This window comes from Argiope bruennichi, chromosome 4 (genome assembly GCF_947563725.1).
Source record: "Argiope bruennichi chromosome 4, qqArgBrue1.1, whole genome shotgun sequence".
NCBI lineage: Eukaryota > Metazoa > Arthropoda > Arachnida > Araneae > Araneidae > Argiope > Argiope bruennichi.
This window is the reverse complement of record NC_079154.1, coordinates 128,541,482-128,550,642: the sequence shown is the minus strand read 5'-3', so window position 1 is coordinate 128,550,642 and position 9,161 is coordinate 128,541,482. Positions and strand designations below refer to the sequence as shown.

Sequence of the window (9,161 nt, the reverse complement as noted above, 5' to 3'; positions counted from 1 at the left end):
ATTTAACATGTTTTTAAAATCATAATAAAAATTTAATGAATGAAAAATTTAAAATAATGTAAATAATTATGCAATATAGGGTTAATATATAAATATTAATATTAAATAATATTGCATTAATCTAAACATAAATCATTACCATTTACAATAAAATGGGAAATAATGTGGTCAGTTTTCTAGGAAAAATGTTTTTTAGTTCAGCTGTCCTGCATGATTTTAATTTTCAATGCAACTTTCGATTGAAATATTTTTATAGATTTATAAACGTATTTCTGACTTAGAGGAAATACATAACGAAAAAAACAATAAAATTTAGGAAAAGAGAAATTTCCTGAAATTTCTAGATGAGCAATTTTTTTTACATTTTAATTAGAAGCCTTCTATGAAAATGAATGTTAATAGAATTAATAAATTTCAATACAATTCGAATAGAATAAACTTCGATATTATCAATTTAAAATATTTCCTTTTTTATTAAAAGGAAATATTTTAAATGCAAGATAATAAACAAGCCTAAAATTCTGGCCTGTCCCATGCAGTCCGTTTGAACTGGCAACATAAAGAGATGTTCATGGCACTTGCACATGTTTGAAATCAATGTTGATTTGAGACTGAGACTCCAAAAAATGCAAAGATTCTTAATATCTTGCATTTCCCCTAAATGATTAATTTTGGAAACGAATTAAAATTCAAAAGTATAATCGGCTGGAATAGGTTTAATAGATTATGACTCGAGTCGATACATATAGTAAAAAGTCGTTGGTTAACTTTGTGAACAGTTTAAAAAATTATTTAATTAAATTATTTTAATATCACATACCACATTTTTTTAATGATTACTAAAAAGTATATCAAAAATTTATCAGAAAAAAAGCTTTTTTTTCATTTTCTGAAAAACGCTTGCTGAAATTTTGATTATGTAAAATAGATTAATTCTTTTCGGATTAAACAGACATCGGAGTTATTTGTTGCACCAGCGCAATACAACTGCATTTTTCAGGTAAAAGTTTTATCCCCCAAATTAAGAATTTTTTGTAACCAACATTTTCTTTCAATTTCATACTAATTCTATGCTAAAATTTTATTATGAGTTTATAGCAAATTTTTATTTTATAAAAATTATTACGCTATTACATATAGTATTTATCCAAAATTGCAGCATGATAAATATATAATATGGTAAGCAAGTAAAAATACTATGAATGTATAATATGGTCATCATCGAACATAAATCAGCAATATTTATACAAGCAGAGAAAAATTATTCGATGATTAATTATGAAGATTATAATTATTCAAACATTAATTAGTTCACAGAAAACTTCTTTTACAGTCTACAATACTAGGTTGAACACTGCAGCATTCAACTAAAAAATGCAAAAGGAAGATCTACTTTATGAGACTGCTAGTGTGCCAAGTCCACTCCACAAGCACGGAAAAGTGCGATTAATTTGTCCGTAATGATGGAACATATATTTTTTTGAAGAGATTGAAAAACAGCATTTTCATCGGATGTATAAATAAATTTTCGATGCAACACTTTCGTTTTGATAATGCAATTTTAAACGTTCAGAATCACTTCACTTCACAAGCGTTCAGTGGTCGATACAGTGCATTCGACTAATGAATAACAGAAAGATATGGTATTAACAGTTGGCTCCCACCAAATTGTCCGCCTTTCTTTCAGGAATAGTTTTTTCTCGCCGTTTCCGCGTAAATGATTCTAATTCACAGGTAATTTCATCAACTAGTTGAGAAGTTCGAACTTGTAATTTTAAGACTGATCATCTGCTGGTGAAAGACGGCCGATTTATTTCTACATACAAATAGAAATAAATACATTATGGATGAAGTTGGCGAAATGAAGTTGACCTGAGAGGATGGATTTTGGAGTTCACCGATGAATTAAGAGAAGATTTACCTGTGAAGAATCCATCTTGAGCCTGGAAACTTATTTGCAGTAGATTTTATTCATGCAGCAGTTTCTTTCCCTTACATTAAAAATGGTCATTTTTTTTTAATTTTTGCAGCTGTGCAAGAGGGTTTTTTTATTTGCTGACAAAGATTTTTTAGATTCTTGCAAGAATTTTTTTCTTTTAGTTTCTTTTCGCAAGATTTTTTTTTTTTTTTGTAGTTTAGTTTTTTGCAAAATTTTTAGTTTTTTTGTAAGATTTTTTCTATTTTTAGTTACTTCTTGCAAGATTTTTTTTTCTATTTTCAGGTTCTTATTGCAAGATTTTTTTTTTTTTTTTAGGTTCTTGCAAGATTTTTTTTTTTTTTAGGTTCTTGCAAGATTTTTTTTTTTTTTAGGTTCTTGCAAGATTTTTTTTTTTTTTTTAGGTTCTTGCAAGATTTTTTTTTTTAGGTTCTTGCAAGATTTTTTTTTTTTTTAGGTTCTTGCAAGATTTTTTTTTTTTTTTTTAGGTTCTTGCAAGATTTTTTTTTTTTTTTAGGTTCTTGCAAGATTTTTTTTTTTTTAAGGTTCTTGCAAGATTTTTTTTTTTTTTTAGGTTCTTGCAAGATTTTTTTTTTTTTTTTTAGGTTCTTGCAAGATTTTTTTTTTTAGGTTCTTGCAAGGATTTTTTTTATTTTTAGGTTCTTGCAAGATTTTTTTTTTTTTAGGTTCTTGCAAGATTTTTTTTTTTTTTAGGTTCTTGCAAGGATTTTTTTTATTTTTAGGTTCTTGCAAGATTTTTTTTTTTTTAGGTTCTTGCAAGGATTTTTTTTATTTTTAGGTTCTTGCAAGGATTTTTTTTATTTTTAGGTTTTTGCAAGGATTTTTTTTTTTTTAGGTTCTTGCAAGGATTTTTTTTATTTTTAGGTTCTTGCAAGGATTTTTTTTATTTTTAGGTTTTTGCAAGGATTTTTTTTATTTTTAGGTTCTTGCAAGATTTTTTTTATTTTTAGGTTCTTGCAAGAATTTTTTTTTTATTTGCAACAGTTAATCGAAGACAAGAGTTTTTTTTTTCCCACTTGCAACAAGTCATCGAAGGCAAGAGTTTTTTTTTTAACTTGCAACAAGTCATCGAAGGCAAGAGTGTTTTTTTTTTAACTTGCAACAAGTCATCGAAGGCAAGAGTGTTTTTTTTTTTAACTTGCAACAGTTCATCGAAGGCAAGAGGGGTTTTTTTTTACTTGCAACAGTTCATCGAAGGCAAGAGGATTTTTTTTTCACTTGCAAAAGTTCATCGAAGGCAAGAGGATTTTTTTTTCACTTGCAAAAGTTCATCGAAGGCAAGAGGGTTTTTTCACTTGCAAAAGTTCATCGAAGGCAAGAGGGTTTTTTCACTTGCAAAAGTTCATCGAAGGCAAGAGGCTTTTTTCACTTGCAAAAGTTCATCGAAGGCAAGAGGCTTTTTTCACTTGCAAAAGTTCATCGAAGGCAAGAGGCTTTTTTCACTTGCAAAAGTTCATCGAAGGCAAGAGGCTTTTTTCACTTGCAAAAGTTCATCGAAGGCAAGAGGCTTTTTTCACTTGCAAAAGTTCATCGAAGGCAAGAGGCTTTTTTCACTTGCAAAAGTTCATCGAAGGCAAGAGGCTTTTTTCACTTGCAAAAGTTCATCGAAGGCAAGAGGCTTTTTTCACTTGCAAAAGTTCATCGAAGGCAAGAGGCTTTTTTCACTTGCAAAAGTTCATCGAAGGCAAGAGGCTTTTTTCACTTGCAAAAGTTCATCGAAGGCAAGAGGCTTTTCTTTTTCACTTGCAAAAGTTCATCGAAGGCAAGAGGCTTTTCTTTTTCACTTGCAAAAGTTCATCGAAGGCAAGAGGCTTTTCTTTTTCACTTGCAAAAGTTCATCGAAGGCAAGAGGCTTTTCTTTTTCACTTGCAAAAGTTCATCGAAGGCAAGAGGCTTTTCTTTTTCACTTGCAACAGTTCATCGAAGGCAAGAGGCTTTTTTTTTTCACTTGCAACAGTTCATCGAAGGCAAGAGGCTTTTTTTTTCACTTGCAACAGTTCATAGAAGGCAAGAGGGTTTTTTTTTCACTTGCAACAGTTCATAGAAGGCAAGAGGGTTTTTTTTTTTCACTTGCAACAGTTCATCGAAGGCAAGAGGGTTTTTTTTTTCACTTGCAACAGTTCATCGAAGGCAAGAGGCTTTTTTTTTTCACTTGCAACAGTTCATCGAAGGCAAGTGTTTCTTCTTTTTACTTGCAATAGTTCATTGAAGGCAAGGGTTTCTTCTTTTTACTTGCAACAGTTCATCGAAGGCAAGAGGGTTTTTTTTTTCACTTGCAACAGTTCATCGAAGGCAAGAGGTTTTTTTCACTTGCAACAGTTCATCGAAGGCAAGAGGGTTTTTTTTTCACTTGCAACAGTTCATCGAAGGCAAGAGGGGTTTTTTTTTACTCGCAACAGTTCATCGAAGGCAAGAGGATTTTTTTTCACTTGCAACAGTTCATCGAAGGCAAGAGGCTTTTTTCACTTGCAAAAGTTCATCGAAGGCAAGAGGCTTTTTTCACTTGCAAAAGTTCATCGAAGGCAAGAGGCTTTTTTCACTTGCAAAAGTTCATCGAAGGCAAGAGGCTTTTTTCACTTGCAAAAGTTCATCGAAGGCAAGAGGCTTTTTTCACTTGCAAAAGTTCATCGAAGGCAAGAGGCTTTTTTCACTTGCAAAAGTTCATCGAAGGCAAGAGGCTTTTTTCACTTGCAAAAGTTCATCGAAGGCAAGAGGCTTTTTTCACTTGCAAAAGTTCATCGAAGGCAAGAGGCTTTTTTCACTTGCAAAAGTTCATCGAAGGCAAGAGGCTTTTTTCACTTGCAAAAGTTCATCGAAGGCAAGAGGCTTTTTTCACTTGCAAAAGTTCATCGAAGGCAAGAGGCTTTTTTCACTTGCAAAAGTTCATCGAAGGCAAGAGGCTTTTTTCACTTGCAAAAGTTCATCGAAGGCAAGAGGCTTTTTTCACTTGCAAAAGTTCATCGAAGGCAAGAGGCTTTTTTCACTTGCAAAAGTTCATCGAAGGCAAGAGGCTTTTTTCACTTGCAAAAGTTCATCGAAGGCAAGAGGCTTTTCTTTTTCACTTGCAACAGTTCATCGAAGGCAAGAGGCTTTTCTTTTTCACTTGCAACAGTTCATCGAAGGCAAGAGGGTTTTTTTTTTTTCACTTGCAACAGTTCATCGAAGGCAAGAGGGGTTTTTTTTTCACTTGCAACAGTTCATCGAAGGCAAGAGGGTTTTTTTTTTTCACTTGCAACAGTTCATCGAAGGCAAGAGGGTTTTTTTTTTCACTTGCAACAGTTCATCGAAGGCAAGAGGGTATTTTTTTTTTTTTACTTGCAACAGTTCATCGAAGGCAAGAGGCTTTTTTTTTTCACTTGCAACAGTTCATCGAAGGCAAGAGGCTTTTCTTTTTCACTTGCAACAGTTCATCGAAGGCAAGAGGCTTTTCTTTTTCACTTGCAACAGTTCATCGAAGGCAAGAGGCTTTTTTTTTCACTTGCAACAGTTCATCGAAGGCAAGAGGCTTTTTTTTTCACTTGCAACAGTTCATCGAAGGCAAGAGGCTTTTTTTTTTCACTTGCAACAGTTCATCGAAGGCAAGTGTTTCTTCTTTTTACTTGCAATAGTTCATTGAAGGCAAGGGTTTCTTCTTTTTACTTGCAACAGTTCATCGAAGGCAAGAGGGTTTTTTTTTTCACTTGCAACAGTTCATCGAAGGCAAGAGGTTTTTTTCACTTGCAACAGTTCATCGAAGGCAAGAGGGTTTTTTTTTTTTTCACTTGCAACAGTTCATCGAAGGCAAGAGGTTTTTTTCACTTGCAACAGTTCATCGAAGGCAAGAGGGTTTTTTTTTTCACTTGCAACAGTTCATCGAAGGCAAGAGGGTTTTTTTTTCACTTGCAACAGTTCATCGAAGGCAAGAGGGGTTTTTTTTTCACTTGCAACAGTTCATCGAAGGCAAGTGTTTCTTCTTTTTACTTGCAACAGTTCATTGAAGGCAACAGTTTTTTTTTTTTTTTTGGGTTTTTTTTTTTGCAACAGCATCATCACGACATATTCGATATACAGTTTATAATGGCTGGACATTCCATTAACCTATAAAGCCTTCATCATTCATATATCTGATATCGTAAGGATGAAAGTCTTTGTAGTCAAACCTCCTCACATAATGCATTGTAAGCTGAAGAGAAGACAAGAAAGTAGAGAAAGTAGTATTTGTGGTACTGAATAACATTCGACATCGTAAGTGCTTTTGTTTTTTCTTTCCTTCTCTTCTTTGTTTTAGATTCGTTCATGCTCACTAGTTGAAAAGCTGGTAATTTCGAAACATTATGCTCATGCGCATCAGCAATACTAGCGGCGTAAGTTTAGTTCCTGTCACAATTAACTGATAACCATGACAAATTCATTTCCATTACCGTAGGTGAATAACGGGTAAGGTACACTGATGCAGTCAAAGCAGAACTTTACAGTAATGAGAGTTCTTTTCCAATAATCGTTCTACTACTACTTGCAAAAATCACAAGTTTAGTTTTATATATACAACTGCAGAATAGAAACTAATTTGTACATTTAATTGAACATTTGAAATATACAGAAACAATTTTGATGCTGCAATTTTCAAAGAGAAAAATAAAGTACTGTATTTATTTCACATTGTATTAAACTCCAAAATTTGGATATCTAAATTATTAGAAATGCTATTTTTATTTTTAAAAATTATTTATCGCCACACACCTTCGATAAAGTAAATAGGATTTCCAAAAAAAATCTTTTTTGGATGGGGGATAATCATGTTTGATGAATATCCTTTGTTTCTTATTTGTATAATTATGATATGAATGATAGTTTGAATGCAATAAAAGAAAATGTCCGAGCATTTTCAGTCCATTTAAAAATAAATGGAATTAAGTTTAATACAGCATGCATTATAATTTAATTTTACTCACCACCACTGTTTACACTCAACATATTTTTGATCAGAAATGCTGACAAAAAAGCTGACAAAAGTACAATGTTTGCAAGCATAAATTTTTTTTTTTTAAAGAAAATTGAATGGGAGAAAATTTTAAATTAAACCATATGTCAAGCCTTTCTGCGAAGTAATTATATGATATAAATAAACAATACATCAAAATATTCCAGTAGTTTCGACTAACTTTTGCTTTTATGAAGTTCATTTTACAGATTTTTTTAAATCTTCAATTTTTATTTCAAGACAATGTTTCGAAAACTTCACAGAAATGCTTAATGCACTGGTGCAAAAAAACTAAAATGTAAATTTAATTTCCTTTACAAATAATATTTTTTGGAGTCTCAGTGTTACGAGGAAAAATAATTACACATGATTATATAATCAGTAATATAATACATACAACATTCATAATGTCTTAATTTCAATCCATATAACATTCTCTAATTTAACGAACATAAAATATTGCAGAAACTATAAACGTAAAGCTTCGCAAATAACATACACATATAATTTATATCATTCATCGATACAAACACTTCGATAATTTATAAAGTTACTGTAAGTTTGCATTTCAAGAAGTCAGATCATAAATAATTATGGAATATACATTTGCAATATACATTTAAATGGTGCAATATACATTTAATAGTGCAAAATACATTAAGTAGGAAATAAATTTAAATGAAAAATATTAGATACAAGAAAACATTTAATTAAAAAAATTTTAAAAAATAGATTAGAAATTTCTTTAGCATTTTTATAGCCAATTACTAATTTTAAATATTAATATCTAAAATCACTTTTGAAAGTTCTTAAAAGTAAACTTTCGTAGTTATTACTATTTCATGAGCAAACTGGCATTCATTTCATTAGACAAATGTCTTCATTTCAATTATTAATTTAAAAAATTCATAGTATTATTTATAATTATTATTAACTGAGTTATAATTAATAATAGAATAATAAATAGCAATCAGTAACTTGTTTAATGTGCTGTAAGTATATTTAATAAATTTCATGAAGTCATAACATACCTGCTTGCACTTTTAAAATGAAATAAATGAAATGCTGCAAACAAACATTTGTTTTCTTTAGCAATTTAGATTTCATGCTTGAGCTAATTTATTCCCATCATCCATAAAACTGAAACTGATCATAGAGAAAAAATTTCAACATTACACATTTTTTTTGCAATAAATTCGAAACCAATATTTTAAACTAAAAATAAAATCTGATCTAAGCTTACTAATCGTATTTCTGTCATACTATTAATTTCCGTAATTTTATATTCTTATATTTAAGGATGTCTCCTGTGACTTAAAATTGTATTTCCTATTACTGTAATTACTGAAGAGATCTATTTATGAATAGCATTAAATGTACCACATTTAATGTTCTATACATTTCCATTATATCAATCTGGACAAAATCGCTCACAATTTCAAAATAAGGCAGTCGAAAATTTTATAAGCATAGAAAATTTCAATTCTATTACATGAATTTGAAGAAAGTCCATTACAGTAAAAAGGCCTTTGTTTAGCATTAAATACTGAAGCTCACTGCAAAAATGTGACAAAACAGATGAACATTCTAAATTGAATAAATTGTTGGAAGTTAGGCCACATTTTGTAATGATCACAAATTAAAATACAAAAATAAATAGAAGTACAAAAAAATGGCCCAAGATTATCATTAGTTAACTTGATAATGATAATATTTCCCAAAATTTCGAACGTATTCTGAAATTATATACGAATACGTTCAATTATACGTTCAATGAGATATTTTCATGGAAATGAATGTAAATAATTCTTATAATTCACATCAGCTAACTGCTTCAGTCTATAAAATTTCGTTAAGATGAAATCACTAACAAAGGAATACTTTAAGTATATTATTCACACATTAAATATTTATCATTGAGTAATCATTGTAATAATATAAATCATTGAATCCCATCCAGATTTTTAGACATTAAAATTTTATTAATTAAAAAATGAGGAAAAAACATTCTAAGTTAAAAAAAAATGATTTCTATATCGAAATTAATCTTAGCATTAAAATTTTAAGAAAAAATTACTATGCTTGATGAGTAAACCAGAAAAGGAATTTGAACAGACAAGAATCGTTAAAACTACAATGAAATAATACGTCCTTTCAACTGTCATCTAGTTTTCGTTTATAAAAAATATAATGCGAGAAGAATACAGGATTATATTTAAAAAAATTTGATGAATGGTTGAGACA

The 9,161-nt window shown here is 30.2% G+C and overlaps 1 long non-coding RNA gene across 1 annotated transcript in view; it reads right to left on the bottom strand.

Annotated features, from left to right (window-relative positions):
- Nucleotides 1-7,926: 7,926 nt before the first annotated feature.
- Nucleotides 7,927-9,161, bottom strand: part of LOC129965508 (uncharacterized) — a 29,160-nt gene continuing 27,925 nt past the window's right edge. The window contains exon 3 of the long non-coding RNA XR_008784222.1: nt 7,927-8,063. This is a non-coding gene — a long non-coding RNA (uncharacterized LOC129965508). The remainder of the gene's footprint in view (nt 8,064-9,161) is intronic.